Raw genomic sequence first — 8,904 nt, 5'->3', positions numbered from 1 at the left:
GGGGGCGGTGCGCAACGACAGTGGCAGATTACTTCCGTAAATACGTGACGTCACGAATAGGGTCATACCATTCTAGCTGCTTATATTTTATATTCATTTTCATCTGGTTAAAGCGTAGAAACATTAACAATTACATCAAGGACTGCCTGTAATAGAAAAGGACACGTTCCTGTAAGTCATTCGTCAGTGAGAGCAAAAAAGAAGCCGTGACATATTCGCAGTGGCCCATGTGCTCTGTTTGGTACGTTCCACCCCTCCCCCAACAATCAGCTGTGAGCTGGAGCTGAACAAAAACATCAGACAGGCAGCAAGCCAAGGTGTCCTGCTTCTGTACACGGCGGGTGTCGGCAGCCGGGGGAAGAGACACTCACCTCACTGTCCCATCACTGCACCATGACAGCCAGCAACTGACAGCGCGATCTACTACCAGCCAGTGCTGCTGGGAGAGACAGGTGGGTACTGCTCAGGGGTGTAGGACTACAGGTCCCAGCACAACGCCTTCCGCACTGCATTACTGCTGCTGTCTGTAGATGTCAGCACATCCCAGCTTGTAGTGATGAGCAGGAGTCCTGCCTGCCAGCTGCCCCTATCCCTCGCCTTCCATGGTGAATGGCCACAATCCCTGCAGTGGATCCAGCCTGTGGGCTTTTCTATAAACTCTGTACTGGATTGTGATTAGAGAGATCTTAACTAGCAGAACCTCAGTGTTCTTTCATTAGGGAGGTGTACGAAGAGGTAAGACCCCGCTGAAGCTGCTCATCTACAGGGGGATCATAACCCTAGCCCATCAGACCCTCACATCATCTCTGCCGCCCCCTGAGATCAGGCTTTAGATTATCAGGGATGTCAAATACACACAGGGCCAAAATTAACAATTTGGACAAAGTCGTGGGCCAACCTTGTTGTTTATTAAAAAAATGGCAGCAATTGAAGTTTTTCCTTATCGTTCTTTACATAGTAATGGGCCCCGCGTGGTCCTCCCGTGCAGAGTAATGGGCCCCGCGTGGTCCTCCCGTGCAGAGTAATGGGCCCCGCGTGGTCCTCCCGTGCAGAGTAATGGGCCCCGTGTTTAAAAAAAAAAAAAAATCCCCTCTACCCGGTCCCCCACTGCTCCGGTCTCTGCAGCGTGTCTTCTACAGCTCTTCACTGCTCAACACAATGGGCGTTAAATCCAGGATGCTGATACAGTTGAAAGTTCAATGGCGGGGGGATTAGATCTACAGGGGTCAGATCAACAGGAATACTGAGGCCTTATTAACAGGTCAAAAACAACCATTTTGCTTTATTTTATTTAGTTTTCGGGTCATATTTAAATCGGCCATACGGTTTCAATAATATCGGTCTTATTAGTGTTTTCACAATGGGGTGTGACTCAGTTATAATGCAGAGCAGACTAAAGACACGCCCCTGGGAAAAGACCATAAAGATAAATCCTAAATAAAAAGGTTCATATCTGACTGTATGGCAGTTTTGTTTTTTCTTATGGAATATGCAGAGGATCAGTGGGAACAAAATAAGAGCAAAAACTGCTTATTTTTGATTTGGCGAAGGTCCGCTTTATGGTAAGTCCAGGCTTGGACTGTCTCAAAGAGAATCTCCTGGGGCAGGAGCGCCCCCGACCCACCTACATGAGCAGTGTTTGGCACAGTGCAGCATCTCATCATTCATTTAACAAACTACCCAGCTTATTATTGTATAGAAGCAGAGGTACATTTGTGAACAAGGGTCAGGTAATATTGCCTGTAGCTGAAGAGAGGGCCCCCAGTATGTTACTGATGGACCCCTGACATCCCAGGCCGACCCTCTGTAAGTCTGACAAGTTAGTTTTTTACACATAACTGTTGATGATCAGTCGTGACTCAAAATTCATCTTGGTAATTAGTAATGAGTCCCTTGTGAGAAACGCACATTACAAATGTTTATTGTAGTAATGGTGCATATGGGGCAGTGCCAAGCAGGACCCCTAGTATTATCAGTGGTAGTGCTGCCAAGTCTGAAGGGAAACTTTTCCACTTTGAAATTAACTGACTACTGTGTAAATGCTTTATACCATATGCCTAGTAGTTATAGATGCACATGAAAGGTTTTCTTATTGTCCTAGTGGCTCAGACTAAGGCTAGCACTACAAGACCATATAGATTGCAATGTTCCACTGCTAAATTGCTCCTAAAGTTAGTAAGTATGGGCACAATGATATACAAGTTGGCACAACAGCCACCAAAGATCCACACCTGATGGATGTCAGGGATCACATTCATTATTGTTAGTTACAGCTTAGCAGTGTGATCCTAATGTTATATAGCCAAATTAGTGTGACCATAAGCAGAGACGAGACCAGTCCGGCACCGCATTAGCCGGCTTTTCCCAGCTCAGTTTGAAGTGATTGACAGGTTTCATGCAAACTACTCACACATGCATGCCTGTCACATATTAAAGCCTTTATATAGTGACAGTTAGGCTGTGTGCCCACTATGCGTTTTTGCTGCGGAATTTGCCCAGCGTAAACGCTTGTAAAACGCTTGGTAATACGTGCCCCATGGTCCCCAATGACAATCCGCAATTTCAATGCCCATCCACAGCGTTTTTGATGTGCGGAAAAATCCGCAGCATGTCCATTATTTGTGCGTTTCCACATGCGGAATTGCCTTCTCAATGCATTAAAAAACGCATGGTAATTCCGCATGTGCAAAACGCGCGAAAAACGCTTGTCAAATTCCGCATGTCAAAAACGCTTGTCAAATTCCGCACGTGTTTTTCCAGGCAAGAAGATGCGGAAATTTTCCATCACTTTAAATTCTGTGGATTCCATGAGAGAAATCCGACACTTGTAATCCCTGTTTTATCTGCTGCAGATCTAGCAGTTCTCTGAATGCTGAGCTCTGTATAACCCTGGCCACATCTGATTGACAGCTTTCTGCCTATGCACAGTGTACACAGAGCTGTCAATCAGGGGCAGGGTAATACAGAACTCATGAATATGGAAGAGTATATGGCAGCAGGTTTGCTAGACCTCTAGTGATAAACTCTTACTGATTTTTATAAAATCACTTAAAATCAAAAAAGAAAAAAAGGCTACCGTATGTGATACCACTGGAATCAATGTCTCTGTCTACATTATCCTACTCCTAGATTAGGTGGCAAAATCATAGTGAAAAATTCTTTAAGGGTGAGGGTTTTGTTTTTTTCAGGGTTTTTTTTAGTGGAAAATCTCCCAAATCCTGCTCAAACTTTCTCCAGCGTCTTTTTATTTTTTTTACATTTTGATATAACCTAGGGCAGCACGGTGGCTCAGTGGTTAACCTTGCAGCGCTGGGGTCCTGGGTTAAAATTCCACCAAGGACAACATCTGCAAGGACTTTGTATGTTCTCCCAGTGTTTGCATGGGTTTCCTCCGGGTTCTCCTGTTTCCTCCACACTCCAGACATACTGATAGGGAATCTAGATTGTGAGCCCCATTGGGGACAACCATGATTGTGTATGTAAAGTGCTGTGGAATATGTTGGCGCTATATAAAAATAAAGATTATTAACTTGTATCAGAAGAATACACTGCTACTAGCCACTTTAAGACTTTCAAAACTTAAAGGGGTTGTCCGGTAAAAAGTGATAAGTCTGCAGTCACTGTGTGACTGCAGACTTATGAATCCCCCCAGCGCTGGTATGAGACCCGTGACCGGAAGGTATGTATAAGTTATACATACCCCTGGCCATTCAGCGCTGCCTCGCTCTATGTACTTGTATGGAGAGAGGCTACGCCCCATCTAGTGATATGGATGGCTAGTGGGCATGTCTGACTAGAAGGCGTGCCTCGCTCAATACAGGTGTATGTAGAGCGATGCTGCACCCACTTGCCGGGGTATGTGTAACACATACATACCCTCCGTTACCGGGTCTTACACTGGCGAATCCCCGCAGCGCACAGTGCCTGCGCTGGGGAGATTCATAAGTCTGCAGTCGCACAGAGAGACTGCAGACTTATCAATTTTGACCCCTTTTGAGCGAAGCTCAAAAAGACTGAACATATCCACAGCAAGTTGTTTTGACATTGTAGTGCATAGGTTCATTTTTCTTAGCATTTCTTTAACCGCTTTTTCAGGCTGGTTCCTGAGCAGACCCTCTTGAAAAAGATGTGTGCACTTACCCTAAAAAGGCTTTCCACCAATTTGATATCTGTCTGCCACCCTGAGCCATGTCGCCTCCTAGGGTGCTACCCCCTGCCTCCCCTTGGGGGGTGCACTTTGGGGGTGGGGGGGGAATGACATTGATGAATGCCTGCGGTCAGATGCGAATACAATTGCTGTAAATGTTGCACGGGACAAGAGCAGAGGAGCTGTAATCAGCCCCCTGCTCTGCCGAACTGTCAGAATGCAGGCAAGGTCCAGCCTGCAGACTGTACATGCAGTGATGTCATCGTGCCATCCAGCGCCCGCTGCTGTACAGAATAGAAGAGGAGACGGAGCTGCTCTGAACAAGGAACTTGGATTAGTATATCTTATATTAGTTTGCCAATGTATGGTAGGGGGGCATTATACTTGGGGCGTTATGATGCCCCCCACATATGGCGTATTGTATAGGGGGCTGTGGGGTACATTTTACTGGGGGCTGTGATTTGCATCATACTACATGAGGGGCTGGAGGGGACATCATAATGTACAGGGGATTGTGGGGGATATTATACTGAAGGCTATGGAGACACCAGACTGTATAGGGGACTGTTGTGTACATAGTGTATCTTGGGGGGGCTTTCGTAGATGGCTTACTGTTTGGTATGCTGTGGTGACATCATAACGTGTAAGAGGACAGTGTGAGGAGGGGTTACAGCATGGAAGGCTTAGTATGAAAGGGAGCGCATAATGGATTTGGTGAGGGGGCACCTTGATATGGGGGCACAATATGGAGAGAGGTTAGCGTGTCAGGGAGACTGTGAAGATCTAGAGTGTGTAAGAGAAAACATTGGAGAGGGTATAGCCATAGTATAGGCCGTGGTTCATAAGAGCAGGTTGTGTGGCAGTTATAGCTGATAATGGCAGACAGTGAGTGGTTATAGATCATGGAGGCCATATACCATTTGAGGTTTATTTAGGGCATAGTATAGACAGATATTTTTAAGCAAAGGGCATTATAATGACACTTTTATTTTTAAGGGCACTGTGTCAGGATGTGCTGCAGAAGACTGGAGAAGAGGAAATCTGAAGAGGAGAGCTGTGTATGTGAAAAGTCATCATGGCATCAGGACAAGATGGAGGCGAAAATAAGCTGCTCAGAGAAGATGTTACCTACCTACCTGGTGTAAATGTTTACTTATTGATATTGACTACAGCTCATCAGTACTGTGTCTCCTGTATAGTCCGCAGTCTGATAAAGACTGAAAACAACTCCCAGCATCTCCTTACCATTGTTAAAGGGGTTGCCCACTACTTTTTATTATCCCCCTAATGTATTTCCCCGGGGCCCATAAGGATTTTTGTAAATACCTTGCGTTTGCAGTTCTAGCCTGTGAGTGGCGCTATCACTGGCCGCTCACAGGCATCACGTGACCCCCGGCTGCAGCCGGCTCTGACATCCGCTGATGTCACGTCAAGGGGTGACTTACTTCTGCGTTCCACCGTGCGCTCTCCCTCTCCCCATTCATTGGGAAAGCGCTGTGGATGCTGGGTGTGACGAGCGGGGTAACCTCGTCTACAACCCAGCATCCACCGCGGGGACCGCGTCACTGATGTCATGCCTCACTCGACGTGTCATCAGTGGCGCGTCACGTGATGCCTGCCTGTGAGAGGCCAGCGATAGCGCCGCTCACAGGCAGTAACTGCAACGCAAGGTAATTACAAAAACCCTTATGAGCCCAGGGGGAATACATTGGGGGGATAATAAAAAGTAATGGACATCTTCTTTAAGGACATACTGGGAGTTATAGGTTCACGAGATACAAATGTATATGGGCCTGACTTGACATTACTATTGCTGTACTAAGCTTGGTGATGTATTCATGTAGTGTTGCTGGTTCTCGTGATGTATTCATGTTCTGGTAACTCATTAATGTTCTGGAGGTTATAATGACCTATTAATTTACTGATTTATATTTCTGGTGCTGTATTTGTATACAGGGTCGGACTGGGGTGCCTAGGGCCCACCAGGGGAACTGACTCTAGGGGCCCACACTACAGCCCACCAGCTGTGAAGCACTGAGCGGCAGGACTTTGTTCGAACAGTCATTCCGTACTGCCAGAGTCCCTTTAATGGTAACTTGTCACCTTGAAAAACGCTATTTATCTGCAGATGTAGGGGTAATCTGCAGGTAAATAGGGTTTAAAGCCTGGTTAGACGGCTTAATGGAAAAGCGTAGGCTACACGGAGAAAATTACGTTTTATTCTCCCTGCCGACACTCGCTTCCTGTTATTGGGTCGGTGCAAGGAGGGAGACATTACAGTCAACGCGAACTACAAAGTGAGGGTGCTGCAATAACGTCCGGCACCTGGATTGTGACACTTCCATGGAGCCCAACTTCATCACTTGTGATCCCAGCATGCTCAGGTGTTATCCAGGTATCTTGTAGTGCTCTGCTAATATGCTCGAGTCCCCAGGGTAGCATGTTTTGCGGCGGTAGGCAGACGCAACACATTTAGGAATTGCCTGTTTGTTAGGTAATCACTGCATGTGTTGCTTCTGTCTACCGCCGCAAAACATGTTACCGCAGGGACTTGAGCATATTAGCAGAGCACTACAAGATACCTGGATAACACCCGAGCCTGCTGGGATAACACCTTATCCGACCACGCTCACTCAGCACTACTGGCAACCCACCAGCAACCTGCAACTGCGTCACAGGGGGCTGAAGGGAGCAGGTGACTGCATGCACCGGCCATTGTGCTTTCTAAATGCCGCTGTCAGTGATTGACAAGGGCACTTAAATACTCAAAACAGCAGCAATCAAGGCGAGCTCTGATCACTGCTGTTACAGGCAGACGCCGGCTATCTAACACAGCCGACATCTGCCTGGTATGGAGCAGGCCCAGCTCCTGAAACCGCTCCATACAAGTACAACCCTATGGTTATGACAAGGTTAGCAAATTTCACTTGTCTGTTCCTAAATGTGGAAAGACAAATGGAATTCCCTAACACATGTGAGTGAGTCCTAATAGATTTAGTAAAGGTGCCTCAAGCATATGAATGTTATTACACACCACAATGGACTCTTACATACACGCATCTTACAAAAATACATATTATTCCAGATACGTAGACACATACAAACACGCAGACACGCACAAACACATCAGTACATGAATACATCATCTGAACCACCATCATTTGTAATGTCAGGTCAGCCCCATATATCTTTGTATCGCATAAACCTATTACTCCCAGTATGTAATTAACAATAGAGATACTGGGAGTTGTTATCAGTCATCATCAGACTGCGGACCATACAGGAACCACAGTACTGATGAGACGCAGGCAGGATCACAAATGAACATTTACATCCAGGTATCTTACCGGAGACGTCTTCTCTGATTAGAGTCGTTCTCCTTCTTTTCGTCTCCCTCTTGTCCAGTCTCCATGATGACTTTTCTCATCCACAGCTCGTCTCTGCAGACTTCCATCTTCTCCGGTCTTCTGCAGCACATCCCGACACGATGCCCTTAAAGATAGCAGTGTCATTATAATGCTCCTGAATAAAAATATCTACACTGAGCCCCTGAATAAACCTAACTCTTACAATGCTCCCTGCACAAAACATGACATACACTCTACCCCTCTTATGGTACCTGCTCTCCACACTGTCCTCTCCTTACCATACTGGGCCCCCTCTTCACTTTGTCCTCTCACACTGTGTCCCCCCTATACTGCCCAGTCTCTATAACGTGCCCCTTCATCACACTCCCCCTCCTCAGCATACTGTTCCCTCCTTGCTGTGCCCTCACACTGTTCCCCCCCCATACTGCCGCATCTCCATACCTTCTCCCACACTACCTAGTCTCTGTGCTGTGTCACCTCACACTTTTCTCCCTCCATACTGTCTCCTCACACTATTTCCCCACTCTCCATACTGTTTCCTCATACATCCCCCTTCCCCATTCTGTTTCTGCACTCATTCCTACCCCTCCTCTAGTTCACCATACTGTTTCTTCACACATCTCCCCATTCTGTCTCCTAAAATTTCTCTCCCATCTCTCTCCAAATATAATAAATCTTCGGAAGAGCACACAGACATGCAGAAGCACGCTTACACACACGAAAACAAGCGCACACGGACACATACTAAGGGCTCTTTCACACGTCAGTACATGTGGTGACCGTTTCCACACGTACCAGAGACACTGACACACGTAGACCCATTCAAATGAATGCGTATGTGCACATGTCAGTGTGTTTCCACTTTCCACAGATCATGTGGTGTCCGTGGGCAAAACACGCTGACATGTCTGTTTTTTACCTGCTGTCCAGACCGCGAAATGTCCCGCACACTGATGACAGTTAGCACGCGGTGCTTGGGAAGAGCGCTGAGCGCTGCCCTCATCATAGATCCCTGCAGGCGCTGCGATCAGTACCAGCAGGGTCAATGATGAGAGTAATAGTCTATAGCCGCTGTGTCCAACTGTAAAAAGAATAAAATAAAAAAATCCTTATACTAACCTCTACTAAGTGTCACCCGCTGTAATCCGTGCAAGCTCTCACGCCGAGGAGAATGTCTCCTGCAGCGAGTGGGCTCCGGAGCTGCGCTCAACAAGCGGTGCCCTGTCATTCACTAAGCGCAGCTCTGGAGCAAGCTCGCTGCAGGAGTCATTCTCCTCGGCGTGAGCACTCGCACGGATTACAGCAGGTGACACTTAGGAGAGGTGAGTATAAGGATTTTTTTATTTTATTATTATTTTTACAGTTGGACACGGACACGGTGGGAGTAGA

At 46.8% G+C, this 8,904-nt stretch overlaps 1 protein-coding gene across 2 annotated transcripts in view; it reads left to right on the top strand.

Annotated features, from left to right (window-relative positions):
• The first annotated feature begins 233 nt into the window (after positions 1-233).
• TCP11L2 (t-complex 11 like 2) overlaps positions 234-8,904 on the top strand; it is a 35,558-nt gene continuing 26,887 nt past the window's right edge. Inside the window, exons 1-2 of one of the 2 annotated variants that reach the window (XM_073651449.1) lie at positions 234-452; positions 5,144-5,288. The gene's annotated coding sequence lies outside the window, so the exon portion shown is untranslated. The remainder of the gene's footprint in view (positions 453-5,143; positions 5,289-8,904) is intronic. The other variant, XM_073651448.1, reaches the window with a different exon arrangement.

Source organism: Phyllobates terribilis, unplaced genomic scaffold (assembly GCF_046119375.1).
Source record: "Phyllobates terribilis strain yellow unplaced genomic scaffold, ASM4611937v1 Scaffold_11__3_contigs__length_659146591, whole genome shotgun sequence".
Taxonomy (NCBI): Eukaryota; Metazoa; Chordata; class Amphibia; order Anura; family Dendrobatidae; genus Phyllobates; species Phyllobates terribilis.
The sequence above is the reverse complement of the archived record's forward strand: the minus strand, read 5'-3'. Positions and strand labels throughout refer to the sequence as shown.